The sequence below is a fragment of the Phalangium opilio genome, unplaced genomic scaffold (assembly GCF_054372755.1).
Source record: "Phalangium opilio isolate 3A_F unplaced genomic scaffold, DU_Popi_V2 ptg000032l_1, whole genome shotgun sequence".
NCBI lineage: Eukaryota > Metazoa > Arthropoda > Arachnida > Opiliones > Phalangiidae > Phalangium > Phalangium opilio.
The window spans coordinates 7263320-7289825 of NW_028324159.1; the positions used below are offsets into that span (position 1 = coordinate 7263320).

Below are 26506 nucleotides of genomic sequence, written 5' to 3' on the forward strand. Positions count from 1 at the left end.
AGACTTCAAAATAACGCTGCCGAGTGGGCTCGAACCACCAACCTTTCGGTTAACAGCCGAACGCGCTAGCCATTGCGCCACGGAAGCTTAGACAAAGAATGATCGTCAAGTATTGTGGAAAAATATTTCCTTTTTACGTTACTTCCAAGACTTCGAAACAACGCTCCCGTGTGGGCTCGAACCACCAACCTTTCGGTTAACAGCCGAACGCGCTAACCCTTGCGCCAAGGAATCTTACGCAAAGAATGACCTGCAAGTATTGTGGAAGAATATTTCCTTTTTACGTTTTTTCTAAAACTTCAAAATAACGCTGCCGAGTGGGCTCGAATAACCAACCTTTCGGTTAACAGCCGAACGCGCTAGCCATTGCGCCACGGAAGCTTAGTCAAAGAATGATCGTCAAGTATTGTGGAAAAATATTTCCTTTTTACGTTACTTCCAAGACTTCGAAACAACGCTCCCGTGTGGGCTCGAACCACCAACCTTTCGGTTAACAGCCGAACGCGCTAACCCTTGCGCCAAGGAATCTTACGCAAAGAATGACCTGCAAGTATTGTGGAAGAATATTTCCTTTTTACGTTTTTTCTAAAACTTCAAAATAACGCTGCCGAGTGGGCTCGAACCACCAACCTTTCGGTTAACAGCCGAACGCGCTAGCCATTGCGCCACGGAAGCTTAGTCAATGAATGATCGTCAAGTATTGTGGAAAAATATTTCCTTTTACGTTACTTCTAAGACTTCAAAATAACGCTGCCGAGTGGGCTCGAACCACCAACCTTTCGGTTAACAGCCGAAGGCGCTAGCCATTGCGCCACGGAAGCTTAGACAAAGTATGATCGTCAAGTATTGTGGAAAAATATTTCCTTTTAACGTTACTTCCAAGACTTCAAAACAACGCTCCCGTGTGCGCTCGAACCACCAACCTTTCGGTTAACAGCCGAACGCGCTAACCGTTGCGCCACGGAAGCTTAAGAAAGAATGGTCTTCAAGTATTGTGGAAAAATATTTCCTTTTAACGTTACTTTTAAGACTTCAAAACAACGCTCCCGCGTGGGCTCGAACCACCAACCTTTCGGTTATCAGCCGAACGCGCTAACCACCGCGCCACGGAAGTTTAGGCAAATAATTATCATCAAGTATTGTGGAAAAATATTTCCTTTTTACGTTACTTCCAAGACTTCAAAACAACGCTCCCGGGTGGTCTCGAACCACCAACCTTTCGGTTAACAGCCGAACGCGCTAGCCATTGCGCCACGGAAGCTTAGTCAAAGAATGATCGTCAAGTATTGTGGAAAAATATTTCCTTTTACGTTATTTCTAAGACTTCAAAACAACGCACCCGGGTGGGCTCGAACCACCAACCTTTCGGTTAACAGCCGAACGCGCTAGCCATTGCGCCACGGAAGCTTAGTCATAGAATGATCGTCAAGTATTGTGGAAAAATATTTCCTTTTTACGTTACTTCCAAGACTTCAAAACAACGCTCCCGTGTGGGCTCGAACCACCAACCTTTCGGTTAACAGCCGAACGCGCTAACCCTTGCGCCAAGGAATCTTACGCAAAGAATGACCTGCAAGTATTGTGGAAGAATATTTCCTTTTTACGTTTTTTCTAAAACTTCAAAATAACGCTGCCGAGTGGGCTCGAACCACCAACCTTTCGGTTAACAGCCGAACGCGCTAGCCATTGCGCCACGGAAGCTTAGACAAAGAATGATCGTCAAGTATTGTGGAAAAATATTTCCTTTTTACGTTACTTCCAAGACTTCAAAACAACGCTCCCGTGTGCGCTCGAACCACCAACCTTTCGGTTAACAGCCGAACGCGCTAACCGTTGCGCCACGGAAGCTTAAGAAAGAATGGTCTTCAAGTATTGTGGAAAAATATTTCCTTTTAACGTTACTTTTAAGACTTCAAAACAACGCTCACGGGTGGGCTCGAACCACCAACCCTTTGGTTATCAGCCGAACGCGCTAACCATTGCGCCACGGAAACATAGGCAAAGAATTATCGTCAAGTATTGTGGAAAAATATTTCCTTTTACGTTACTTCTAAGACTTCAAAACAACGCACATGGGTGGGCTCGAACCCCCAACCTTTCGGTTAACAGCCGAAAGCGCTAGCCATTGCGCCACGGAAGCTTAGGCAAAGGATCATCTTCAAGTATTGTGGAAAAATATTTCTTTTTACGTTACTTCTAAGACTACAAAACAACGCTCCCGGTTGGGCTCGAACCACCAACCTTTCGGTTATCAGCCGAACGCGCTAACCACCGCGCCACGGAATCTTAAGAAAGAATGGTCTTCAAGTATTGTGGAAAAATATTTCCTTTTAACGTTACTTTTAAAACTTTAAAACAACGCTCCCGGGTTGGCCTGAACCACCATCCTTTCGGTTAACAGCCGAACGCGCTAGCCATTGCGCCACGGAAGCTTAGACAAAGAATGATCGTCAAGTATTGTGGAAAAATATTTCCTTTTTACGTTACTTCTAAGACCTCAAAACAACGCTCCCGGTTGGGCAGGAACAACCAACCTTTCGGTTATCAGCCGAACGCGCTAACCACCGCGCCACGGAAGCTTAGGCAGAGTTATCGTCAAGTATTGTGGAAAAATATTTCATTTTTACGTTACTTCCAAGACTTCAAAACAACGCTCTCGTGTGGGCTCGAACCACCAACCTTTCGGTTAAAAGCCGAACGCGCTAACCATTGCGCCACGGAAGCTTAAGAAAGAATGGTCTTCAAGTATTGTGGAAAAATATTTCCTTTTAACGTTACTTCTAAGACTTCAAAACAACGCACATGAATGGGCTCGATATACCAACCTTTCGGTTAACAGCCGAACGCGCTAGCCATTGCGCCACGGAAGCTTAGGCAAAGGATCATCTTCAAGTATTGTGGAAAAATATTTCTTTTTACGTTACTTCTAAGACTTCAAAACAACGCTCCCGGTTGGGCTCGAACCACCAAAGTTTCGGTTATCAGCCGAACGCGCTAACCCTTGCGCCAAGGAATCTTACGCAAAGAATGACCTGCAAGTATTGTGGAAGAATATTTCCTTTTTACGTTTTTTCTAAAACTTCAAAATAACGCTGCCGAGTGGGCTCGAACCACCAACCTTTCGGTTAACAGCCGAACGCGCTAGCCATTGCGCCACGGAAGCTTAGACAAAGAATGATCGTCAAGTATTGTGGAAAAATATTTCCTTTTTACGTTACTTCCAAGACTTCAAAAGAACGCTCCCGTGTGCGCTCGAACCACCAACCTTTCGGTTAACAGCCGAACGCGCTAACCGTTGCGCCACGGAAGCTTAAGAAAGAATGGTCTTCAAGTATTGTGGAAAAATATTTCCTTTTAACGTTACTTTTAAGACTTCAAAACAACGCTCCCGCGTGGGCTCGAACCACCAAACTTTCGGTTATCAGCCGAACGCGCTAACCACCGCGCCACGGAAGCTTAGGCAAATAATTATCATCAAGTATTGTGGAAAAATATTTCCTTTTTACGTTACTTCCAAGACTTCAAAACAACGCTCCCGGGTGGTCTCGAACCACCAACCTTCGGTTAACAGCCGAACGCGCTAGCCATTGCGCCACGGAAGCTTAGTCAAAGAATGATCGTCAAGTATTGTGGAAAAATATTTCCTTTTACGTTACTTCTAAGACTTCAAAACAACGCACCCGGGTGGGCTCGAACCACCAACCTTTCGGTTAACAGCCGAACGCGCTAGCCATTGCGCCACGGAAGCTTAGTCAAAGAGTGATCGTCAAGTATTGTGGAAAAATATTTCCTTTTTACGTTACTTCCAAGACTTCAAATCAACGCTCCCGTGTGGGCTCGAACCACCAACCTTTCGGTTAACAGCCGAACGCGCTAACCCTTGCGCCAAGGAATCTTACGCAAAGAATGTCCTGCAAGTATTGTGGAAGAATATTTCCTTTTTACGTTTTTTCTAAAACTTCAAAATAACGCTCACGGGTGGGCTCGAACCACCAACCCTTCGGTTATCAGCCGAACGCGCTAACGATTGCGCCACGGAAACATAGGCAAAGAATAATCGTCAAGTATTGTGGAAAAATATTTCCTTTTACGTTACTTCTAAGACTTCAAAACAACGCACATGGGTGGGCTCGAACCCCCAACCTTTCGGTTAACAGCCGAACGCGCTAGCCATTGCGCCAGGGAAGCTTAGGCAAAGGATCATCTTCAAGTATTGTGGAAAAATATTCCTTTTTACGTTACTTCTAAGACTACAAAACAACGCTCCCGGTTGGGCTCGAACCACCAACCTTTCGGTTAACAGCCGAACGCGCTAGCCATTGCGCCACGGAAGCTTAGACAAAGAATGATCGTCAAGTATTGTGGAAAAATATTTCCTTTTTACGTTACTTCTAAGACTTCAAAACAACGCTCCCGGTTGGGCAGGAACAACCAACCTTTCGGTTATCAGCCGAACGCGCTAACCACCGCGCCACGGAAGCTTAGGCAGAATTATCGTCAAGTATTGTGGAAAAATATTTCATTTTTACGTTACTTCCAAGACTTCAAAACAATGCTCCCGGGTGGGCTCGAACCATCAACCTTTCGGTTATCAGCCGAACGCGCTAACCCTTGCGCCACGGAATCTTAAGAAAGAATGGTCTTCAAGTATTGTGGAAAAATATTTCCTTTTAACGTTACTTTTAAAACTTCAAAACAACGCTCCCGGGTTGGCCTGAACCACCATCCTTTCGGTTAACAGCCGAATGCGCTAACCATTGCGCCACGGAAGCTTAAGAAAGAATGGTCTTCAAGTATTGTGGGAAAATATTTCCTTTTAACGTTACTTTTAAAACTTCAAAACAACGCTCCCGGGTGGGCTCGAACCACCAACCTTTCGGTTATCAGCCGAACGCGCTAGCCATTGCGCCACGGAAGCTTAGACAAAGAACGATCGTCAAGTATTGTGGAAAAATATTTCCTTTTTACGTTACTTCCAAGACTTCAAAACAACGCTCCCGTGTGTCTCGAACCACCAACCTTTCGGTTAACAGCCGAACGCGCTAACCATTGCGCCACGGAAGCTTAAGAAAGAATGGTCTTCAAGTATTGTGGAAAAATATTTCCTTTTAACTTTACTTTTAAGACTTCAAAACAACGCTCCCGGGTGGGCTCGAACCACCAACCCTTCGGTTATCAGCCGAACGCGCTAGCCATTGCGCCACGGAAGCTTAGACAAAGAACGATCGTCAAGTATTGTGGAAAAATATTTCCTTTTTACGTTACTTCCAAGACTTCAAAACAACGCTCCCGTGTGGTCTCGAACCACCAACCTTTCGGTTAACAGCCGAACGCGCTAACCATTGCGCCACGGAAGCTTAAGAAAGAATTGTCTTCAAGTATTGTGGAAAAATATTTCCTTTTTACTTTACTTCTAAGACTTCAAAACAACGCTCCCGGGTGGGCTCGAACCACCAACCCTTCGGTTATCAGCCGAACGCGCTAACCATTGCGCCATGGAAACATAGGCAAAGAATTATCGTCAAGTATTGTGGAAAAATATTTCCTTTTACGTTACTTCTAAGACTTCAAAACAACGCACATGGGTGGGCTCGAACCACCAACCTTTCGGTTAACAGCCGAACGCGCTAGCCATTGCGCCACGGAAGCTTAGGCAAAGGATCATCTTCAAGTATTGTGGAAAAATATTTCTTTTTACGTTACTTCTAAGACTTCAAAACAACGCTCCCGGTTGGGCTCGAACCACCAACCTTTCGGTTATCAGCCGAACGCGCTAACCACCGCGCCACGGAAGCTTAGTCAAAAGATCATCTTCAATTATTGTGGAAAAATATTTCCTTTTTACGTTACTTCTAAGACTTCAAAACAACGCTCCCGGGTGGGTTCGAACCACCAACCTTTCGGTTATCAGCCGAACGCGCTAACCCTGCGCCACGGAATCTTACGCAAAGAATGACCTTCAAGTATTGTGGAAAAATATTTCCTTTTTACGTTACTTCCAAGACTTCAAAACAACGCTCCCGGGTGGGCTCGAACCACCAACCTTTCGGTTAACAGCCGAACACGCTAACCATTGCGCCACGGAAGCTTAGGCAAAGTATGATCATCAAGTATTGTGGAAAAATATTTCCTTTTTACGTTACTTCTAAAACTTCAAAACAACGCTCCCGGGTGGGCTCGAACCACCAACCTTTCGGTTAACAGCCGAACGCGCTAGCCATTGCGCAACGGAAGCTTGGGCAAAGAGTGATCTTCAAGTATTGTGGAAAAATATTTCCTTTTTACGTTACTTCTAAGACTTCAAAACAACGCTCCCGGGTGGGCTCGAACCACCAACCTTACGGTTATCAGCCGAACGCGCTAACCACCGCGCCACGGAAGCTTGGGCAAACAATGATCTTCAAGTATTGTGGAAAAATATTTCCTTTTTACGTTACTTCTAAGACTTCAAAACAACGCACATGGGTGGGCTCGAACCACCAAGCTTTCGGTTAACAGCCGAACACGCTAACCATTGCGACACGGAAGCTTAGGCAAAGAATGATCATCAAGTATTGTGGAAAAATATTTCCTTTTTACGTTACTTCTAAGACTTCAAAACAACGCTCCCGGGTGGGTTCGAACCACCAACCTTTCGGTTATCAGCCGAACGCGCTAACCCTTGCGCCACGGAATCTTACGCAAAGAATTATCGTCAAGTATTGTGGAAAAATATTTCGTTTTTACGTTACTTCTAAGACTTCAAAACAACGCTCCCGGGTGGGCTCGAACCACCAACCTTTCGGTTATCAGCCGAACGCGCTAACCATTGCGCCACGGAAACATAGGCAAAGAATGATCGTCAAGTATTGTGGAAAAATATTTCCTTTTTACGTTACTTCTAAGACTTCAAAACAACGCTCTCGGGTGGGTTCGAACCACCAACCTTTCAGTTATCCGCCGAACGCGCTAACCCTTGCGCCACGGAATCTTACGCAAAGAATGACCTTCAAGTATTGTGGAAAAATATTTCCTTTTTACGTTACTTCCAAGACTTCAAAACAACGCTCCCGGGTGGGCCCGAACCACCAACCTTTCGGTTAACAGCCGAACGCGCTAACCATTGCGCCACGGAAGCTTAAGAAAGAATGGTGTTCAAGTACTGTGGAAAAATATTTCCTTTTAACGTTACTTTTAAGACTTCAAAACAACGCTCCCGGGTTGGCCTGAACCACCATCCTTTCGGTTAACAGCCGAACACGCTAACGATTGCGCCACGGAAGCTTAGGCAAAGTATGATCATCAAGTATTGTGGAAAAATATTTCCTTTTTACGTTACTTCTAAAACTTCAAAACAACGCTCCCGGGTGGGCTCGAACCACCAACCTTTCGGTTAACAGCCGAACGCGCTAGCCATTGCGCCACGGAAGCTTAGGCAAAGGGTCATCTTCAAGTATTGTGGAAAAATATTTCCTTTTTACGTTACTTCTAAGACTTCAAAACAACGCACAAGGGTGGGCTCGAACCACCAAGCTTTCGGTTAACAGCCGAACACGCTAACCATTGCGACACGGAAGCTTAGGCAAAGAATGATCGTCAAGTATTGTGGAAAAATATTTCCTTTTTACGTTACTTCTAAGACTTCAAAACAACGCTCCCGGGTTGGCCTGAACCACCATCCTTTCGGTTAACAGCCGAACGCGCTAGCCATTGCGCAACGGAAGCTTGGGCAAAGAGTGATCTTCAAGTATTGTGGAAAAATATTTCCTTTTTACGTTACTTCTAAAACTTCAAAACAACGCACCCGGGTGGGCTCGAACCACCAACCTTTCGGTTAACAGCCGAACGCGCTAACCATTGCGACACGGAAGCTTAGGCAAAGAATGATCGTCAAGTATTGTGGAAAAATATTTCGTTTTTACGTTACTTCTAAGACTTCAAAACAACGCTCCCGGGTGGGCTCGAACCACCAACCTTTCGGTTAACAGCCGAACGCGCTAGCCATTGCGCCACGGAAGCTTAGGCAAAGGGTCATCTTCAAGTATTGTGGAAAAATATTTCCTTTTTACGTTACTTCTAAGACTTCAAAACAACGCACAAGGGTGGGCTCGAACCACCAAGCTTTCGGTTAACAGCCGAACACGCTAACCATTGCGACACGGAAGCTTAGGCAAAGAATGATCGTCAAGTATTGTGGAAAAATATTTCCTTTTTACGTTACTTCTAAGACTTCAAAACAACGCTCCCGGGTTGGCCTGAACCACCATCCTTTCGGTTAACAGCCGAACGCGCTAGCCATTGCTTAACGGAAGCTTGGGCAAAGAGTGATCTTCAAGTATTGTGGAAAAATATTTCCTTTTTACGTTACTTCTAAAACTTCAAAACAACGCACCCGGGTGGTCTCGAACCACCAACCTTTCGGTTAACAGCCGAACGCGCTAACCATTGCGCCACGGAAGCTTAAGAAAGAATTGTCTTCAAGTATTGTGGAAAAATATTTCCTTTTTACTTTACTTCTAAGACTTCAAAACAACGCTCCCGGGTGGGCTCGAACCACCAACCCTTCGGTTATCAGCCGAACGCGCTAACCATTGCGCCATGGAAACATAGGCAAAGAATTATCGTCAAGTATTGTGGAAAAATATTTCCTTTTACGTTACTTCTAAGACTTCAAAACAACGCACATGGGTGGGCTCGAACCACCAACCTTTCGGTTAACAGCCGAACGCGCTAGAAATTGCGCCACGGAAGCTTAGGCAAAGGATCATCTTCAAGTATTGTGGAAAAATATTTCTTTTTACGTTACTTCTAAGACTTCAAAACAACGCTCCCGGTTGGGCTCGAACCACCAACCTTTCGGTTATCAGCCGAACGCGCTAACCACCGCGCCACGGAAGCTTAGTCAAAAGATCATCTTCAATTATTGTGGAAAAATATTTCCTTTTTACGTTACTTCTAAGACTTCAAAACAACGCTCCCGGGTGGGTTCGAACCACCAACCTTTCGGTTATCAGCCGAACGCGCTAACCCTGCGCCACGGAATCTTACGCAAAGAATGACCTTCAAGTATTGTGGAAAAATATTTCCTTTTTACGTTACTTCCAAGACTTCAAAACAACGCTCCCGGGTGGGCTCGAACCACCAACCTTTCGGTTAACAGCCGAACGCGCTAACCATTGCGCCACGGAAGCTTAAGAAAGAATGGTGTTCAAGTATTGTGGAAAAATATTTCCTTTTAACGTTACTTCCAAGACTTCAAAACAACGCTCCCGGGTTGGCCTGAACCACCATCCTTTCGGTTAACAGCCGAACACGCTAACCATTGCGCCACGGAAGCTTAGGCAAAGTATGATCATCAAGTATTGTGGAAAAATATTTCCTTTTTACGTTACTTCTAAAACTTCAAAACAACGCTCCCGGGTGGGCTCGAACCACCAACCTTTCGGTTAACAGCCGAACGCGCTAGCCATTGCGCAACGAGTGATCTTCAAGTATTGTGGAAAAATATTTCCTTTTTACGTTACTTCTAAGACTTCAAAACAACGCTCCCGGGTGGGCTCGAACCACCAACCTTACGGTTATCAGCCGAACGCGCTAACCACCGCGCCACGGAAGCTTGGGCAAACAATGATCTTCAAGTATTGTGGAAAAATATTTCCTTTTTACGTTACTTCTAAGACTTCAAAACAACGCACATGGGTGGGCTCGAACCACCAAGCTTTCGGTTAACAGCCGAACACGCTAACCATTGCGACACGGAAGCTTAGGCAAAGAATGATCATCAAGTATTGTGGAAAAATATTTCCTTTTTACGTTACTTCTAAGACTTCAAAACAACGCTCCCGGGTGGGTTCGAACCACCAACCTTTCGGTTATCAGCCGAACGCGCTAACCCTTGCGCCACGGAATCTTACGCAAAGAATTATCGTCAAGTATTGTGGAAAAATATTTCGTTTTTACGTTACTTCTAAGACTTCAAAACAACGCTCCCGGGTGGGCTCGAACCACCAACCTTTCGGTTATCAGCCGAACGCGCTAACCATTGCGCCACGGAAACATAGGCAAAGAATGATCGTCAAGTATTGTGGAAAAATATTTCCTTTTTACGTTACTTCTAAGACTTCAAAACAACGCTCTCGGGTGGGTTCGAACCACCAACCTTTCAGTTATCCGCCGAACGCGCTAACCCTTGCGCCACGGAATCTTACGCAAAGAATGACCTTCAAGTATTGTGGAAAAATATTTCCTTTTTACGTTACTTCCAAGACTTCAAAACAACGCTCCCGGGTGGGCCCGAACCACCAACCTTTCGGTTAACAGCCGAACGCGCTAACCATTGCGCCACGGAAGCTTAAGAAAGAATGGTGTTCAAGTACTGTGGAAAAATATTTCCTTTTAACGTTACTTTTAAGACTTCAAAACAACGCTCCCGGGTTGGCCTGAACCACCATCCTTTCGGTTAACAGCCGAACACGCTAACGATTGCGCCACGGAAGCTTAGGCAAAGTATGATCATCAAGTATTGTGGAAAAATATTTCCTTTTTACGTTACTTCTAAAACTTCAAAACAACGCTCCCGGGTGGGCTCGAACCACCAACCTTTCGGTTAACAGCCGAACGCGCTAGCCATTGCGCCACGGAAGCTTAGGCAAAGGGTCATCTTCAAGTATTGTGGAAAAATATTTCCTTTTTACGTTACTTCTAAGACTTCAAAACAACGCACAAGGGTGGGCTCGAACCACCAAGCTTTCGGTTAACAGCCGAACACGCTAACCATTGCGACACGGAAGCTTAGGCAAAGAATGATCGTCAAGTATTGTGGAAAAATATTTCCTTTTTACGTTACTTCTAAGACTTCAAAACAACGCTCCCGGGTTGGCCTGAACCACCATCCTTTCGGTTAACAGCCGAACGCGCTAGCCATTGCGCAACGGAAGCTTGGGCAAAGAGTGATCTTCAAGTATTGTGGAAAAATATTTCCTTTTTACCTTACTTCTAAAACTTCAAAACAACGCACCCGGGTGGGCTCGAACCACCAACCTTTCGGTTAACAGCCGAACGCGCTAACCATTGCGACACGGAAGCTTAGGCAAAGAATGATCGTCAAGTATTGTGGAAAAATATTTCGTTTTTACGTTACTTCTAAGACTTCAAAACAACGCTCCCGGGTGGGCTCGAACCACCAACCTTTCGGTTAACAGCCGAACGCGCTAGCCATTGCGCCACGGAAGCTTAGGCAAAGGGTCATCTTCAAGTATTGTGGAAAAATATTTCCTTTTTACGTTACTTCTAAGACTTCAAAACAACGCACAAGGGTGGGCTCGAACCACCAAGCTTTCGGTTAACAGCCGAACACGCTAACCATTGCGACACGGAAGCTTTGGCAAAGAATGATCGTCAAGTATTGTGGAAAAATATTTCCTTTTTACGTTACTTCTAAGACTTCAAAACAACGCTCCCGGGTTGGCCTGAACCACCATCCTTTCGGTTAACAGCCGAACGCGCTAGCCATTGCTTAACGGAAGCTTGGGCAAAGAGTGATCTTCAAGTATTGTGGAAAAATATTTCCTTTTTACGTTACTTCTAAAACTTCAAAACAACGCACCCGGGTGGGCTCGAACCACCAACCTTTCGGTTAACAGCCGAACGCGCTAACCATTGCGACACGGAAGCTTAGGCAAAGAATGATCGTCAAGTATTGTGGAAAAATATTTCGTTTTTACGTTACTTCTAAGACTTCAAAACAACGCTCCCGGGTGGGCTCGAACCACCAACCTTTCGGTTAACAGCCGAACACGCTAACCATTGCGACACGGAAGCTTAGGCAAAGAATGATCGTCAAGTATTGTGGAAAAATATTTCCTTTTTACGTTACTTCTAAGACTTCAAAACAACGCTCCCGGGTGGGTTCGAACCACCAACCTTTCGGTTATCAGCCGAACGCGCTAACCCTTGCGCCACGGAATCTTACGCAAAGAATGACCTTCAAGTATTGTGGAAAAATATTTCCTTTTTACGTTACTTCTAAGACTTCAAAACAACGCTCCCGTGTGGCCTCGAACCACCAACCTTTCCGTTACCAGCCGAACGCGCTAGCCATTGCGCCACGGAATCTTACGCAAAGAATGACCTTCAAGTATTGTGGAAAAATATTTCCTTTTTACGTTATTTCTAAGACTTCAAAACAACGCTCCCGGGTGGGCTCGAACCACCAACCTTTCGGTTAACAGCCCAACGCGCCAACCATTGCGCCACGGAAACATAGTCAAAGAATTATCGTTAAGTATTGTGGAAAAATTTTTCCTTTTTACGTTACTTCTAAGACTTCAAAACAGCGCACCCGGGTGGGCTCGAACCACCAACCTTTCGGTTAACAGCCGAACGCGCTAACCATTGCGACACGGAAGCTTAGGCAAAGAATGATCGTCAAGTATTGTGGAAAAATATTTCCTTTTTACGTTACTTCTAAGACTTCAAAACAACGCTCCCGGGTGGGTTCGAACCACCAACTTTTCGGTTATCAGCCGAACGCGCTAACCCTTGCGCCACGGAATCTTACGCAAAGAATTATCGTCAAGTATTGTGGAAAAATATTTCGTTTTTACGTTACTTCTAAGACTTCAAAACAACGCTCCCGGGTGATCTCGAACCACCAACCTTTCGGTTATCAGCCGAACGCGCTAACCATTGCGCCACGGAAACATAGGCAAAGAATGATCGTCAAGTATTGTGGAAAAATATTTCCTTTTTACGTTACTTCTAAGACTTCAAAACAACGCTCCCGGGTGGGTTCGAACCACCAACCTTTCGGTTATCAGCCGAACGCGCTAACCCTTGCGCCACGGAATCTTACGCAAAGAATGACCTTCAAGTATTGTGGAAAAATATTTCCTTTTTACGTTACTTCTAAGACTTCAAAACAACGCTCCCGTGTGGCCTCGAACCACCAACCTTTCGGTTACCAGCCGAACGCGCTAGCCATTGCGCCACGGAATCTTACGCAAAGAATGACCTTCAAGTATTGTGGAAAAATATTTCCTTTTTACGTTATTTCTAAGACTTCAAAACAACGCTCCCGGGTGGGCTCGAACCACCAACCTTTCGGTTAACAGCCGAACGCGCTAATCATTGCGCCACGGAAACATAGGCACAGAATTATCGTCAAGTATTGTGGAAAAATATTTCCTTTTTACGTTACTTCTAAGACTTCAAAACAACGCACATGGGTGGGCTCGAACCACCAACCTTTCGGTTAACAGCCGAACGCGCTAACCCTTGCGCCACGGAATCTTACGCAAAGAATGACCTTCAAGTATTGTGGAAAAATATTTCCTTTTTACGTTACTTCCAACACTTCAAAACAACGCTCCCGGGTGGGCTCGAACCACCAACCTTTCGGTTAACAGCCGAACGCGCTAACCATTGCGCCACGGAAGCTTAAGAAAGAATGGTGTTCAAGTACTGTGGAAAAATATTTCCTTTTAACGTTACTTTTATAACTTCAAAACAACGCTCCCGGGTTGGCCTGAACCACCATCCTTTCGGTTAACAGCCGAACACGCTAACCATTTCGCCACGGAAGCTTAGGCAAAGTATGATCATCAAGTATTGTGGAAAAATATTTCCTTTTTACGTTACTTCTAAAACTTCAAAACAACGCTCCCGGGTGGGCTCGAACCACCAACCTTTCGGTTAACAGCCGAACGCGCTAGCCATTGCGCCACGGAAGCTTAGGCAAAGGGTCATCTTCAAGTATTGTGGAAAAATATTTCCTTTTTACGTTACTTCTAAGACTTCAAAACAACGCACAAGGGTGGGCTCGAACCACCAAGCTTTCGGTTAACAGCCGAACACGCTAACCATTGCGACACGGAAGCTTAGGCAAAGAATGATCGTCAAGTATTGTGGAAAAATATTTCCTTTTTACGTTACTTCTAAGACTTCAAAACAACGCTCCCGGGTTGGCCTGAACCACCATCCTTTCGGTTAACAGCCGAACGCGCTAGCCATTGCTTAACGGAAGCTTGGGCAAAGAGTGATCTTCAAGTATTGTGGAAAAATATTTCCTTTTTACGTTGATTCTAAAACTTCAAAACAACGCACCCGGGTGGGCTCGAACCACCAACCTTTCGGTTAACAGCCGAACGCGCTAACCATTGCGACACGGAAGCTTAGGCAAAGAATGATCGTCAAGTATTGTGGAAAAATATTTCGTTTTTACGTTACTTCTAAGACTTCAAAACAACGCTCCCGGGTGGGCTCGAACCACCAACCTTTCGGTTAACAGCCGAACGCGCTAGCCATTGCGCCACGGAAGCTTAGGCAAAGGGTAATCTTCAAGTATTGTGGAAAAATATTTCCTTTTTACGTTACTTCTAAGACTTCAAAACAACGCTCCCGGGTGGGTTCGAACCACCAACCTTTCGGTTATCAGCCGAACGCGCTAACCCTTGCGCCACGGAATCTTACGCAAAGAATGACCTTCAAGTATTGTGGAAAAATATTTCCTTTTTACGTTACTTCTAAGACTTCAAAACAACGCTCCCGTGTGGCCTCGAACCACCAACCTTTCCGTTACCAGCCGAACGCGCTAACCATTGCGCCACGGAATCTTACGCAAAGAATGACCTTCAAGTATTGTGGAAAAATATTTCCTTTTTACGTTATTTCTAAGACTTCAAAACAACGCTCCCGGGTGGGCTCGAACCACCAACCTTTCGGTTAACAGCCCAACGCGCCAACCATTGCGCCACGGAAACATAGTCAAAGAATTATCGTTAAGTATTGTGGAAAAATTTTTCCTTTTTACGTTACTTCTAAGACTTCAAAACAGCGCACCCGGGTGGGCTCGAACCACCAACCTTTCGGTTAACAGCCGAACGCGCTAACCATTGCGACACGGAAGCTTAGGCAAAGAATGATCGTCAAGTATTGTGGAAAAATATTTCCTTTTTACGTTACTTCTAAGACTTCAAAACAACGCTCCCGGGTGGGTTCGAACCACCAACTTTTCGGTTATCAGCCGAACGCGCTAACCCTTGCGCCACGGAATCTTACGCAAAGAATTATCGTCAAGTATTGTGGAAAAATATTTCCTTTTTACGTTATTTCTAAGACTTCAAAACAACGCTCCCGGGTGGGCTCGAACCACCAACCTTTCGGTTAACAGCCGAACGCGCTAATCATTGCGCCACGGAAACATAGGCACAGAATTATCGTCAAGTATTGTGGAAAAATATTTCCTTTTTACGTTACTTCTAAGACTTCAAAACAACGCACATGGGTGGGCTCGAACCACCAACCTTTCGGTTAACAGCCGAACGCGCTAACCCTTGCGCCACGGAATCTTACGCAAAGAATGACCTTCAAGTATTGTGGAAAAATATTTCCTTTTTACGTTACTTCCAACACTTCAAAACAACGCTCCCGGGTGGGCTCGAACCACCAACCTTTCGGTTAACAGCCGAACGCGCTAACCATTGCGCCACGGAAGCTTAAGAAAGAATGGTGTTCAAGTACTGTGGAAAAATATTTCCTTTTAACGTTACTTTTATAACTTCAAAACAACGCTCCCGGGTTGGCCTGAACCACCATCCTTTCGGTTAACAGCCGAACACGCTAACCATTTCGCCACGGAAGCTTAGGCAAAGTATGATCATCAAGTATTGTGGAAAAATATTTCCTTTTTACGTTACTTCTAAAACTTCAAAACAACGCTCCCGGGTGGGCTCGAACCACCAACCTTTCGGTTAACAGCCGAACGCGCTAGCCATTGCGCCACGGAAGCTTAGGCAAAGGGTCATCTTCAAGTATTGTGGAAAAATATTTCCTTTTTACGTTACTTCTAAGACTTCAAAACAACGCACAAGGGTGGGCTCGAACCACCAAGCTTTCGGTTAACAGCCGAACACGCTAACCATTGCGACACGGAAGCTTAGGCAAAGAATGATCGTCAAGTATTGTGGAAAAATATTTCCTTTTTACGTTACTTCTAAGACTTCAAAACAACGCTCCCGGGTTGGCCTGAACCACCATCCTTTCGGTTAACAGCCGAACGCGCTAGCCATTGCTTAACGGAAGCTTGGGCAAAGAGTGATCTTCAAGTATTGTGGAAAAATATTTCCTTTTTACGTTACTTCTAAAACTTCAAAACAACGCACCCGGGTGGGCTCGAACCACCAACCTTTCGGTTAACAGCCGAACGCGCTAACCATTGCGACACGGAAGCTTAGGCAAAGAATGATCGTCAAGTATTGTGGAAAAATATTTCGTTTTTACGTTACTTCTAAGACTTCAAAACAACGCTCCCGGGTGGGCTCGAACCACCAACCTTTCGGTTAACAGCCGAACGCGCTAGCCATTGCGCCACGGAAGCTTAGGCAAAGGGTCATCTTCAAGTATTGTGGAAAAATATTTCCTTTTTACGTTACTTCTAAGACTTCAAAACTACGCACAAGGGTGGGCTCGAACCACCAAGCTTTCGGTTAACAGCCGAACACGCTAACCATTGCGACACGGAAGCTTAGGCAAAGAATGATCGTCAAGTATTGTGGAAAAATATTTCCTTTTTACGTTACTTCTAAGACTTCAAAACAACGCTCCCGGGTTGGCCTGAACCACCATCCTTTCGGTTAACAGCCGAACGCTCTAGCCATTGCTTAACGGAAGCTTGGGCAAAGAGTGATCTTCAAGTATTGTGGAAAAATATTTCCTTTTTACGTTACTTCTAAAACTTCAAAACAACGCACCCGGGTGGGCTCGAACCACCAACCTTTCGGTTAACAGCCGAACGCGCTAACCATTGCGACACGGAAGCTTAGGCAAAGAATGATCGTCAAGTATTGTGGAAAAATATTTCGTTTTTACGTTACTTCTAAGACTTCAAAACAACGCTCCCGGGTGGGCTCGAACCACCAACCTTTCGGTTAACAGCCGAACACGCTAACCATTGCGACACGGAAGCTTAGGCAAAGAATGATCGTCAAGTATTGTGGAAAAATATTTCCTTTTTACGTTACTTCTAAGACTTCAAAACAACGCTCCCGGGTGGGTTCGAACCACCAACCTTTCGGTTATCAGCCGAACGCGCTAACCCTTGCGCCACGGAATCTTACGCAAAGAATGACCTTCAAGTATTGTGGAAAAATATTTCCTTTTTACGTTACTTCTAAGACTTCAAAACAACGCTCCCGTGTGGCCTCGAACCACCAACCTTTCGGTTACCAGCCGAACGCGCTAGCCATTGCGCCACGGAATCTTACGCAAAGAATGACCTTCAAGTATTGTGGAAAAATATTTCCTTTTTACGTTATTTCTAAGACTTCAAAACAACGCTCCCGGGTAGGCTCGAACCACCAACCTTTCGGTTAACAGCCCAACGCGCCAACCATTGCGCCACGGAAACATAGTCAAAGAATTATCGTTAAGTATTGTGGAAAAATTTTTCCTTTTTACGTTACTTCTAAGACTTCAAAACAGCGCACCCGGGTGGGCTCGAACCACCAACCTTTCGGTTAACAGCCGAACGCGCTAACCATTGCGACACGGAAGCTTAGGCAAAGAATGATCGTCAAGTATTGTGGAAAAATATTTCCTTTTTACGTTACTTCTAAGACTTCAAAACAACGCTCCCGGGTGGGTTCGAACCACCAACTTTTCGGTTTTCAGCCGAACGCGCTAACCCTTGCGCCACGGAATCTTACGCAAAGAATTATCGTCAAGTATTGTGGAAAAATATTTCGTTTTTACGTTACTTCTAAGACTTCAAAACAACGCTCCCGGGTGATCTCGAACCACCAACCTTTCGGTTATCAGCCGAACGCGCTAACCATTGCGCCACGGAAACATAGGCAAAGAATGATCGTCAAGTATTGTGGAAAAATATTTCCTTTTTACGTTACTTCTAAGACTTCAAAACAACGCTCCCGGGTGGGTTCGAACCACCAACCTTTCGGTTATCAGCCGAACGCGCTAACCCTTGCGCCACGGAATCTTACGCAAAGAATGACCTTCAAGTATTGTGGAAAAATATTTCCTTTTTACGTTACTTCTAAGACTTCAAAACAACGCTCCCGTGTGGCCTCGAACCACCAACCTTTCGGTTACCAGCCGAACGCGCTAGCCATTGCGCCACGGAATCTTACGCAAAGAATGACCTTCAAGTATTGTGGAAAAATATTTCCTTTTTACGTTATTTCTAAGACTTCAAAACAACGCTCCCGGGTGGGCTCGAACCACCAACCTTTCGGTTAACAGCCGAACGCGCTAATCATTGCGCCACGGAAACATAGGCACAGAATTATCGTCAAGTATTGTGGAAAAATATTTCCTTTTTACGTTACTTCTAAGACTTCAAAACAACGCACATGGGTGGGCTCGAACCACCAACCTTTCGGTTAACAGCCGAACGCGCTAACCCTAGCGCCACGGAATCTTACGCAAAGAATGACCTTCAAGTATTGTGGAAAAATATTTCCTTTTTACGTTACTTCCAACACTTCAAAACAACGCTCCCGGGTGGGCTCGAACCACCAACCTTTCGGTTAACAGCCGAACGCGCTAACCATTGCGCCACGGAAGCTTAAGAAAGAATGGTGTTCAAGTACTGTGGAAAAATATTTCCTTTTAACGTTACTTTTATAACTTCAAAACAACGCTCCCGGGTTGGCCTGAACCACCATCCTTTCGGTTAACAGCCGAACACGCTAACCATTTCGCCACGGAAGCTTAGGCAAAGTATGATCATCAAGTATTGTGGAAAAATATTTCCTTTTTACGTTACTTCTAAAACTTCAAAACAACGCTCCCGGGTGGGCTCGAACCACCAACCTTTCGGTTAACAGCCGAACGCGCTAGCCATTGCGCCACGGAAGCTTAGGCAAAGGGTCATCTTCAAGTATTGTGGAAAAATATTTCCTTTTTACGTTACTTCTAAGACTTCAAAACAACGCACAAGGGTGGGCTCGAACCACCAAGCTTTCGGTTAACAGCCGAACACGCTAACCATTGCGACACGGAAGCTTAGGCAAAGAATGATCGTCAAGTATTGTGGAAAAATATTTCCTTTTTACGTTACTTCTAAGACTTCAAAACAACGCTCCCGGGTTGGCCTGAACCACCATCCTTTCGGTTAACAGCCGAACGCGCTAGCCATTGCTTAACGGAAGCTTGGGCAAAGAGTGATCTTCAAGTATTGTGGAAAAATATTTCCTTTTTACGTTACTTCTAAAACTTCAAAACAACGCACCCGGGTGGGCTCGAACCACCAACCTTTCGGTTAACAGCCGAACGCGCTAACCATTGCGACACGGAAGCTTAGGCAAAGAATGATCGTCAAGTATTGTGGAAAAATATTTCGTTTTTACGTTACTTCTAAGACTTCAAAACAACGCTCCCGGGTGGGCTCGAACCACCAACCTTTCGGTTAACAGCCGAACACGCTAACCATTGCGACACGGAAGCTTAGGCAAAGAATGATCGTCAAGTATTGTGGAAAAATATTTCCTTTTTACGTTACTTCTAAGACTTCAAAACAACGCTCCCGGGTGGGTTCGAACCACCAACCTTTCGGTTATCAGCCGAACGCGCTAACCCTTGCGCCACGGAATCTTACGCAAAGAATGACCTTCAAGTATTGTGGAAAAATATTTCCTTTTTACGTTACTTCTAAGACTTCAAAACAACGCTCCCGTGTGGCCTCGAACCACCAACCTTTCGGTTACCAGCCGAACGCGCTAGCCATTGCGCCACGGAATCTTACGCAAAGAATGACCTTCAAGTATTGTGGAAAAATATTTCCTTTTTACGTTATTTCTAAGACTTCAAAACAACGCTCCCGGGTGGGCTCGAACCACCAACCTTTCGGTTAACAGCCCAACGCGCCAACCATTGCGCCACGGAAACATAGTCAAAGAATTATCGTTAAGTATTGTGGAAAAATTTTTCCTTTTTCCGTTACTTCTAAGACTTCAAAACAGCGCACCCGGGTGGGCTCGAACCACCAACCTTTCGGTTAACAGCCGAACGCGCTAACCATTGCGACACGGAAGCTTAGGCAAAGAATGATCGTCAAGTATTGTGGAAAAATATTTCCTTTTTACGTTACTTCTAAGACTTCAAAACAACGCTCCCGGGTGGGTTCGAACCACCAACTTTTCGGTTATCAGCCGAACGCGCTAACCCTTGCGCCACGGAATCTTACGCAAAGAATTATCGTCAAGTATTGTGGAAAAATATTTCGTTTTTACGTTACTTCTAAGACTTCAAAACAACGCTCCCGGGTGATCTCGAACCACCAACCTTTCGGTTATCAGCCGAACGCGCTAACCATTGCGCCACGGAAACATAGGCAAAGAATGATCGTCAAGTATTGTGGAAAAATATTTCCTTTTTACGTTACTTCTAAGACTTCAAAACAACGCTCCCGGGTGGGTTCGAACCACCAACCTTTCGGTTATCAGCCGAACGCGCTAACCCTTGCGCCACGGAATCTTACGCAAAGAATGACCTTCAAGTATTGTGGAAAAATATTTCCTTTTTACGTTACTTCTAAGACTTCAAAACAACGCTCCCGTGTGGCCTCGAACCACCAACCTTTCGGTTACCAGCCGAACGCGCTAGCCATTGCGCCACGGAATCTTACGCAAAGAATGACCTTCAAGTATTGTGGAAAAATATTTCCTTTTTACGTTATTTCTAAGACTTCAAAACAACGCTCCCGGGTGGGCTCGAACCACCAACCTTTCGGTTAACAGCCGAACGCGCTAATCATTGCGCCACGGAAACATAGGCACAGAATTATCGTCAAGTATTGTGGAAAAATATTTCCTTTTTACGTTACTTCTAAGACTTCAAAACAACGCACATGGGTGGGCTCGAACCACCAACCTTTCGGTTAACAGCCGAACGCGCTAACCCTTGCGCCACGGAATCTTACGCAAAGAATGACCTTCAAGTATTGTGGAAAAATATTTCCTTTTTACGTTACTTCCAACACTTCAAAACAACGCTCCCGGGTGGGCTCGAACCACCAACCTTTCGGTTAACAGCCGAACGCGCTAACCATTGCGCCACGGAAGCTTAAGAAAGAATGGTGTTCAAGTACTGTGGAAAAATATTTCCTTTTAACGTTACTTTTATAACTTCAAAACAACGCTCCCGGGTTGGCCTGAACCACCATCCTTTCGGTTAACAGCCGAACACGCTAACCATTTCGCCACGGAAGCTTAGGCAAAGTATGATCATCAAGTATTGTGGAAAAATATTTCCTTTTTACGTTACTTCTAAAACTTCAAAACAACGCTCCCGGGTGGGCTCGAACCACCAACCTTTCGGTTAACAGCCGAACGCGCTAGCCATTGCGCCACGGAAGCTTAGGCAAAGGGTCATCTTCAAGTATTGTGGAAAAATATTTCCTTTTTACGTTACTTCTAAGACTTCAAAACAACGCACAAGGGTGGGCTCGAACCACCAAGCTTTCGGTTAACAGCCGAACACGCTAACCATTGCGACACGGAAGCTTAGGCAAAGAATGATCGTCAAGTATTGTGGAAAAATATTTCCTTTTTACGTTACTTCTAAGACTTCAAAACAACGCTCCCGGGTTGGCCTGAACCACCATCCTTTCGGTTAACAGCCGAACGCGCTAGCCATTGCTTAACGGAAGCTTGGGCAAAGAGTGATCTTCAAGTATTGTGGAAAAATATTTCCTTTTTACGTTACTTCTAAAACTTCAAAACAACGCACCCGGGTGGGCTCGAACCACCAACCTTTCGGTTAACAGCCGAACGCGCTAACCATTGCGACACGGAAGCTTAGGCAAAGAATGATCGTCAAGTATTGTGGAAAAATATTTCGTTTTTACGTTACTTCTAAGACTTCAAAACAACGCTCCCGGGTGGGCTCGAACCACCAACCTTTCGGTTAACAGCCGAACGCGCTAGCCATTGCGCCACGGAAGCTTAGGCAAAGGGTCATCTTCAAGTATTGTGGAAAAATATTTCCTTTTTACGTTACTTCTAAGACTTCAAAACTACGCACAAGGGTGGGCTCGAACCACCAAGCTTTCGGTTAACAGCCGAACACGCTAACCATTGCGACACGGAAGCTTAGGCAAAGAATGATCGTCAAGTATTGTGGAAAAATATTTCCTTTTTACGTTACTTCTAAGACTTCAAAACAACGCTCCCGGGTTGGCCTGAACCACCATCCTTTCGGTTAACAGCCGAACGCTCTAGCCATTGCTTAACGGAAGCTTGGGCAAAGAGTGATCTTCAAGTATTGTGGAAAAATATTTCCTTTTTACGTTACTTCTAAAACTTCAAAACAACGCACCCGGGTGGGCTCGAACCACCAACCTTTCGGTTAACAGCCGAACGCGCTAACCATTGCGACACGGAAGCTTAGGCAAAGAATGATCGTCAAGTATTGTGGAAAAATATTTCGTTTTTACGTTACTTCTAAGACTTCAAAACAACGCTCCCGGGTGGGCTCGAACCACCAACCTTTCGGTTAACAGCCGAACACGCTAACCATTGCGACACGGAAGCTTAGGCAAAGAATGATCGTCAAGTATTGTGGAAAAATATTTCCTTTTTACGTTACTTCTAAGACTTCAAAACAACGCTCCCGGGTGGGTTCGAACCACCAACCTTTCGGTTATCAGCCGAACGCGCTAACCCTTGCGCCACGGAATCTTACGCAAAGAATGACCTTCAAGTATTGTGGAAAAATATTTCCTTTTTACGTTACTTCTAAGACTTCAAAACAACGCTCCCGTGTGGCCTCGAACCACCAACCTTTCGGTTACCAGCCGAACGCGCTAGCCATTGCGCCACGGAATCTTACGCAAAGAATGACCTTCAAGTATTGTGGAAAAATATTTCCTTTTTACGTTATTTCTAAGACTTCAAAACAACGCTCCCGGGTAGGCTCGAACCACCAACCTTTCGGTTAACAGCCCAACGCGCCAACCATTGCGCCACGGAAACATAGTCAAAGAATTATCGTTAAGTATTGTGGAAAAATTTTTCCTTTTTACGTTACTTCTAAGACTTCAAAACAGCGCACCCGGGTGGGCTCGAACCACCAACCTTTCGGTTAACAGCCGAACGCGCTAACCATTGCGACACGGAAGCTTAGGCAAAGAATGATCGTCAAGTATTGTGGAAAAATATTTCCTTTTTACGTTACTTCTAAGACTTCAAAACAACGCTCCCGGGTGGGTTCGAACCACCAACTTTTCGGTTTTCAGCCGAACGCGCTAACCCTTGCGCCACGGAATCTTACGCAAAGAATTATCGTCAAGTATTGTGGAAAAATATTTCGTTTTTACGTTACTTCTAAGACTTCAAAACAACGCTCCCGGGTGATCTCGAACCACCAACCTTTCGGTTATCAGCCGAACGCGCTAACCATTGCGCCACGGAAACATAGGCAAAGAATGATCGTCAAGTATTGTGGAAAAATATTTCCTTTTTACGTTACTTCTAAGACTTCAAAACAACGCTCCCGGGTGGGTTCGAACCACCAACCTTTCGGTTATCAGCCGAACGCGCTAACCCTTGCGCCACGGAATCTTACGCAAAGAATGACCTTCAAGTATTGTGGAAAAATATTTCCTTTTTACGTTACTTCTAAGACTTCAAAACAACGCTCCCGTGTGGCCTCGAACCACCAACCTTTCGGTTACCAGCCGAACGCGCTAGCCATTGCGCCACGGAATCTTACGCAAAGAATGACCTTCAAGTATTGTGGAAAAATATTTCCTTTTTACGTTATTTCTAAGACTTCAAAACAACGCTCCCGGGTGGGCTCGAACCACCAACCTTTCGGTTAACAGCCGAACGCGCTAATCATTGCGCCACGGAAACATAGGCACAGAATTATCGTCAAGTATTGTGGAAAAATATTTCCTTTTTACGTTACTTCTAAGACTTCAAAACAACGCACATGGGTGGGCTCGAACCACCAACCTTTCGGTTAACAGCCGAACGCGCTAACCCTAGCGCCACGGAATCTTACGCAAAGAATGACCTTCAAGTATTGTGGAAAAATATTTCCTTTTTACGTTACTTCCAACACTTCAAAACAACGCTCCCGGGTGGGCTCGAACCACCAACCTTTCGGTTAACAGCCGAACGCGCTAACCATTGCGCCACGGAAGCTTAAGAAAGAATGGTGTTCAAGTACTGTGGAAAAATATTTCCTTTTAACGTTACTTTTATAACTTCAAAACAACGCTCCCGGGTTGGCCTGAACCACCATCCTTTCGGTTAACAGCCGAACACGCTAACCATTTCGCCACGGAAGCTTAGGCAAAGTATGATCATCAAGTATTGTGGAAAAATATTTCCTTTTTACGTTACTTCTAAAACTTCAAAACAACGCTCCCGGGTGGGCTCGAACCACCAACCTTTCGGTTAACAGCCGAACGCGCTAGCCATTGCGCCACGGAAGCTTAGGCAAAGGGTCATCTTCAAGTATTGTGGAAAAATATTTCCTTTTTACGTTACTTCTAAGACTTCAAAACAACGCACAAGGGTGGGCTCGAACCACCAAGCTTTCGGTTAACAGCCGAACACGCTAACCATTGCGACACGGAAGCTTAGGCAAAGAATGATCGTCAAGTATTGTGGAAAAATATTTCCTTTTTACGTTACTTCTAAGACTTCAAAACAACGCTCCCGGGTTGGCCTGAACCACCATCCTTTCGGTTAACAGCCGAACGCGCTAGCCATTGCTTAACGGAAGCTTGGGCAAAGAGTGATCTTCAAGTATTGTGGAAAAATATTTCCTTTTTACGTTACTTCTAAAACTTCAAAACAACGCACCCGGGTGGGCTCGAACCACCAACCTTTCGGTTAACAGCCGAACGCGCTAACCATTGCGACACGGAAGCTTAGGCAAAGAATGATCGTCAAGTATTGTGGAAAAATATTTCGTTTTTACGTTACTTCTAAGACTTCAAAACAACGCTCCCGGGTGGGCTCGAACCACCAACCTTTCGGTTAACAGCCGAACACGCTAACCATTGCGACACGGAAGCTTAGGCAAAGAATGATCGTCAAGTATTGTGGAAAAATATTTCCTTTTTACGTTACTTCTAAGACTTCAAAACAACGCTCCCGGGTGGGTTCGAACCACCAACCTTTCGGTTATCAGCCGAACGCGCTAACCCTTGCGCCACGGAATCTTACGCAAAGAATGACCTTCAAGTATTGTGGAAAAATATTTCCTTTTTACGTTACTTCTAAGACTTCAAAACAACGCTCCCGTGTGGCCTCGAACCACCAACCTTTCGGTTACCAGCCGAACGCGCTAGCCATTGCGCCACGGAATCTTACGCAAAGAATGACCTTCAAGTATTGTGGAAAAATATTTCCTTTTTACGTTATTTCTAAGACTTCAAAACAACGCTCCCGGGTGGGCTCGAACCACCAACCTTTCGGTTAACAGCCCAACGCGCCAACCATTGCGCCACGGAAACATAGTCAAAGAATTATCGTTAAGTATTGTGGAAAAATTTTTCCTTTTTCCGTTACTTCTAAGACTTCAAAACAGCGCACCCGGGTGGGCTCGAACCACCAACCTTTCGGTTAACAGCCGAACGCGCTAACCATTGCGACACGGAAGCTTAGGCAAAGAATGATCGTCAAGTATTGTGGAAAAATATTTCCTTTTTACGTTACTTCTAAGACTTCAAAACAACGCTCCCGGGTGGGTTCGAACCACCAACTTTTCGGTTATCAGCCGAACGCGCTAACCTTTGCGCCACGGAATCTTACGCAAAGAATTATCGTCAAGTATTGTGGAAAAATATTTCGTTTTTACGTTACTTCTAAGACTTCAAAACAACGCTCCCGGGTGATCTCGAACCACCAACCTTTCGGTTATCAGCCGAACGCGCTAACCATTGCGCCACGGAAACATAGGCAAAGAATGATCGTCAAGTATTGTGGAAAAATATTTCCTTTTTACGTTACTTCTAAGACTTCAAAACAACGCTCCCGGGTGGGTTCGAACCACCAACCTTTCGGTTATCAGCCGAACGCGCTAACCCTTGCGCCACGGAATCTTACGCAAAGAATGACCTTCAAGTATTGTGGAAATATATTTCCTTTTTACGTTACTTCTAAGACTTCAAAACAACGCTCCCGTGTGGCCTCGAACCACCAACCTTTCGGTTACCAGCCGAACGCGCTAGCCATTGCGCCACGGAATCTTACGCAAAGAATGACCTTCAAGAATTGTGGAAAAATATTTCCTTTTTACGTTATTTCTAAGACTTCAAAACAACGCTCCCGGGTGGGCTCGAACCACCAACCTTTCGGTTAACAGCCGAACGCGCTAATCATTGCGCCACGGAAACATAGGCACAGAATTATCGTCAAGTATTGTGGAAAAATATTTCCTTTTTACGTTACTTCTAAGACTTCAAAACAACGCACATGGGTGGGCTCGAACCACCAACCTTTCGGTTAACAGCCGAACGCGCTAACCCTTGCGCCACGGAATCTTACGCAAAGAA

General features: G+C 45.1%; 40 non-coding genes across 40 annotated transcripts; all 40 read right to left on the reverse strand.

Annotated features, from left to right (window-relative positions):
- Positions 1-1041: 1041 nt before the first annotated feature.
- On the reverse strand, positions 1042-1114 carry TRNAI-GAU (transfer RNA isoleucine (anticodon GAU)). Its single transcript has one exon. It is a non-coding gene; the product is annotated as a tRNA-Ile (tRNA).
- An 807-nt stretch (positions 1115-1921) lies between these two features.
- TRNAI-GAU (transfer RNA isoleucine (anticodon GAU)) lies at positions 1922-1994 on the reverse strand. The gene has a single exon. It is a non-coding gene; the product is annotated as a tRNA-Ile (tRNA).
- A 219-nt stretch (positions 1995-2213) lies between these two features.
- TRNAI-GAU (transfer RNA isoleucine (anticodon GAU)) lies at positions 2214-2286 on the reverse strand. Its single transcript has one exon. It is a non-coding gene; the product is annotated as a tRNA-Ile (tRNA).
- Positions 2287-3383: 1097 nt separating this feature from the next.
- Positions 3384-3456, reverse strand: TRNAI-GAU (transfer RNA isoleucine (anticodon GAU)). The gene has a single exon. It is a non-coding gene; the product is annotated as a tRNA-Ile (tRNA).
- Positions 3457-3969: 513 nt separating this feature from the next.
- Positions 3970-4042, reverse strand: TRNAI-GAU (transfer RNA isoleucine (anticodon GAU)). Its single transcript has one exon. It is a non-coding gene; the product is annotated as a tRNA-Ile (tRNA).
- Positions 4043-4553: 511 nt separating this feature from the next.
- Positions 4554-4626, reverse strand: TRNAI-GAU (transfer RNA isoleucine (anticodon GAU)). Its single transcript has one exon. It is a non-coding gene; the product is annotated as a tRNA-Ile (tRNA).
- A 219-nt stretch (positions 4627-4845) lies between these two features.
- On the reverse strand, positions 4846-4918 carry TRNAI-GAU (transfer RNA isoleucine (anticodon GAU)). Its single transcript has one exon. It is a non-coding gene; the product is annotated as a tRNA-Ile (tRNA).
- A 219-nt stretch (positions 4919-5137) lies between these two features.
- TRNAI-GAU (transfer RNA isoleucine (anticodon GAU)) lies at positions 5138-5210 on the reverse strand. The gene has a single exon. It is a non-coding gene; the product is annotated as a tRNA-Ile (tRNA).
- A 220-nt stretch (positions 5211-5430) lies between these two features.
- TRNAI-GAU (transfer RNA isoleucine (anticodon GAU)) lies at positions 5431-5503 on the reverse strand. The gene has a single exon. It is a non-coding gene; the product is annotated as a tRNA-Ile (tRNA).
- Positions 5504-5722: 219 nt separating this feature from the next.
- Positions 5723-5795, reverse strand: TRNAI-GAU (transfer RNA isoleucine (anticodon GAU)). The gene has a single exon. It is a non-coding gene; the product is annotated as a tRNA-Ile (tRNA).
- Positions 5796-5869: 74 nt separating this feature from the next.
- Positions 5870-5941, reverse strand: TRNAI-GAU (transfer RNA isoleucine (anticodon GAU)). The gene has a single exon. It is a non-coding gene; the product is annotated as a tRNA-Ile (tRNA).
- Positions 5942-6309: 368 nt separating this feature from the next.
- Positions 6310-6382, reverse strand: TRNAI-GAU (transfer RNA isoleucine (anticodon GAU)). The gene has a single exon. It is a non-coding gene; the product is annotated as a tRNA-Ile (tRNA).
- Positions 6383-6603: 221 nt separating this feature from the next.
- TRNAI-GAU (transfer RNA isoleucine (anticodon GAU)) lies at positions 6604-6676 on the reverse strand. Its single transcript has one exon. It is a non-coding gene; the product is annotated as a tRNA-Ile (tRNA).
- A 74-nt stretch (positions 6677-6750) lies between these two features.
- On the reverse strand, positions 6751-6823 carry TRNAI-GAU (transfer RNA isoleucine (anticodon GAU)). The gene has a single exon. It is a non-coding gene; the product is annotated as a tRNA-Ile (tRNA).
- Positions 6824-8512: 1689 nt separating this feature from the next.
- On the reverse strand, positions 8513-8585 carry TRNAI-GAU (transfer RNA isoleucine (anticodon GAU)). The gene has a single exon. It is a non-coding gene; the product is annotated as a tRNA-Ile (tRNA).
- Positions 8586-8804: 219 nt separating this feature from the next.
- Positions 8805-8877, reverse strand: TRNAI-GAU (transfer RNA isoleucine (anticodon GAU)). Its single transcript has one exon. It is a non-coding gene; the product is annotated as a tRNA-Ile (tRNA).
- Positions 8878-8951: 74 nt separating this feature from the next.
- On the reverse strand, positions 8952-9023 carry TRNAI-GAU (transfer RNA isoleucine (anticodon GAU)). The gene has a single exon. It is a non-coding gene; the product is annotated as a tRNA-Ile (tRNA).
- Positions 9024-9522: 499 nt separating this feature from the next.
- On the reverse strand, positions 9523-9595 carry TRNAI-GAU (transfer RNA isoleucine (anticodon GAU)). The gene has a single exon. It is a non-coding gene; the product is annotated as a tRNA-Ile (tRNA).
- A 221-nt stretch (positions 9596-9816) lies between these two features.
- TRNAI-GAU (transfer RNA isoleucine (anticodon GAU)) lies at positions 9817-9889 on the reverse strand. Its single transcript has one exon. It is a non-coding gene; the product is annotated as a tRNA-Ile (tRNA).
- A 74-nt stretch (positions 9890-9963) lies between these two features.
- Positions 9964-10036, reverse strand: TRNAI-GAU (transfer RNA isoleucine (anticodon GAU)). The gene has a single exon. It is a non-coding gene; the product is annotated as a tRNA-Ile (tRNA).
- Positions 10037-11873: 1837 nt separating this feature from the next.
- TRNAI-GAU (transfer RNA isoleucine (anticodon GAU)) lies at positions 11874-11946 on the reverse strand. Its single transcript has one exon. It is a non-coding gene; the product is annotated as a tRNA-Ile (tRNA).
- Positions 11947-12461: 515 nt separating this feature from the next.
- TRNAI-GAU (transfer RNA isoleucine (anticodon GAU)) lies at positions 12462-12534 on the reverse strand. Its single transcript has one exon. It is a non-coding gene; the product is annotated as a tRNA-Ile (tRNA).
- A 74-nt stretch (positions 12535-12608) lies between these two features.
- TRNAI-GAU (transfer RNA isoleucine (anticodon GAU)) lies at positions 12609-12681 on the reverse strand. Its single transcript has one exon. It is a non-coding gene; the product is annotated as a tRNA-Ile (tRNA).
- A 74-nt stretch (positions 12682-12755) lies between these two features.
- Positions 12756-12828, reverse strand: TRNAI-GAU (transfer RNA isoleucine (anticodon GAU)). Its single transcript has one exon. It is a non-coding gene; the product is annotated as a tRNA-Ile (tRNA).
- A 1543-nt stretch (positions 12829-14371) lies between these two features.
- On the reverse strand, positions 14372-14444 carry TRNAI-GAU (transfer RNA isoleucine (anticodon GAU)). The gene has a single exon. It is a non-coding gene; the product is annotated as a tRNA-Ile (tRNA).
- A 515-nt stretch (positions 14445-14959) lies between these two features.
- On the reverse strand, positions 14960-15032 carry TRNAI-GAU (transfer RNA isoleucine (anticodon GAU)). Its single transcript has one exon. It is a non-coding gene; the product is annotated as a tRNA-Ile (tRNA).
- A 1984-nt stretch (positions 15033-17016) lies between these two features.
- TRNAI-GAU (transfer RNA isoleucine (anticodon GAU)) lies at positions 17017-17089 on the reverse strand. Its single transcript has one exon. It is a non-coding gene; the product is annotated as a tRNA-Ile (tRNA).
- Positions 17090-17751: 662 nt separating this feature from the next.
- On the reverse strand, positions 17752-17824 carry TRNAI-GAU (transfer RNA isoleucine (anticodon GAU)). The gene has a single exon. It is a non-coding gene; the product is annotated as a tRNA-Ile (tRNA).
- Positions 17825-17898: 74 nt separating this feature from the next.
- On the reverse strand, positions 17899-17971 carry TRNAI-GAU (transfer RNA isoleucine (anticodon GAU)). The gene has a single exon. It is a non-coding gene; the product is annotated as a tRNA-Ile (tRNA).
- A 1543-nt stretch (positions 17972-19514) lies between these two features.
- Positions 19515-19587, reverse strand: TRNAI-GAU (transfer RNA isoleucine (anticodon GAU)). The gene has a single exon. It is a non-coding gene; the product is annotated as a tRNA-Ile (tRNA).
- Positions 19588-20102: 515 nt separating this feature from the next.
- Positions 20103-20175, reverse strand: TRNAI-GAU (transfer RNA isoleucine (anticodon GAU)). The gene has a single exon. It is a non-coding gene; the product is annotated as a tRNA-Ile (tRNA).
- A 74-nt stretch (positions 20176-20249) lies between these two features.
- Positions 20250-20322, reverse strand: TRNAI-GAU (transfer RNA isoleucine (anticodon GAU)). The gene has a single exon. It is a non-coding gene; the product is annotated as a tRNA-Ile (tRNA).
- Positions 20323-20396: 74 nt separating this feature from the next.
- On the reverse strand, positions 20397-20469 carry TRNAI-GAU (transfer RNA isoleucine (anticodon GAU)). The gene has a single exon. It is a non-coding gene; the product is annotated as a tRNA-Ile (tRNA).
- Positions 20470-22600: 2131 nt separating this feature from the next.
- TRNAI-GAU (transfer RNA isoleucine (anticodon GAU)) lies at positions 22601-22673 on the reverse strand. Its single transcript has one exon. It is a non-coding gene; the product is annotated as a tRNA-Ile (tRNA).
- Positions 22674-23335: 662 nt separating this feature from the next.
- On the reverse strand, positions 23336-23408 carry TRNAI-GAU (transfer RNA isoleucine (anticodon GAU)). Its single transcript has one exon. It is a non-coding gene; the product is annotated as a tRNA-Ile (tRNA).
- A 74-nt stretch (positions 23409-23482) lies between these two features.
- TRNAI-GAU (transfer RNA isoleucine (anticodon GAU)) lies at positions 23483-23555 on the reverse strand. The gene has a single exon. It is a non-coding gene; the product is annotated as a tRNA-Ile (tRNA).
- A 1543-nt stretch (positions 23556-25098) lies between these two features.
- TRNAI-GAU (transfer RNA isoleucine (anticodon GAU)) lies at positions 25099-25171 on the reverse strand. The gene has a single exon. It is a non-coding gene; the product is annotated as a tRNA-Ile (tRNA).
- Positions 25172-25686: 515 nt separating this feature from the next.
- Positions 25687-25759, reverse strand: TRNAI-GAU (transfer RNA isoleucine (anticodon GAU)). The gene has a single exon. It is a non-coding gene; the product is annotated as a tRNA-Ile (tRNA).
- Positions 25760-25833: 74 nt separating this feature from the next.
- TRNAI-GAU (transfer RNA isoleucine (anticodon GAU)) lies at positions 25834-25906 on the reverse strand. Its single transcript has one exon. It is a non-coding gene; the product is annotated as a tRNA-Ile (tRNA).
- A 74-nt stretch (positions 25907-25980) lies between these two features.
- TRNAI-GAU (transfer RNA isoleucine (anticodon GAU)) lies at positions 25981-26053 on the reverse strand. The gene has a single exon. It is a non-coding gene; the product is annotated as a tRNA-Ile (tRNA).
- Positions 26054-26506: the final 453 nt, after the last annotated feature.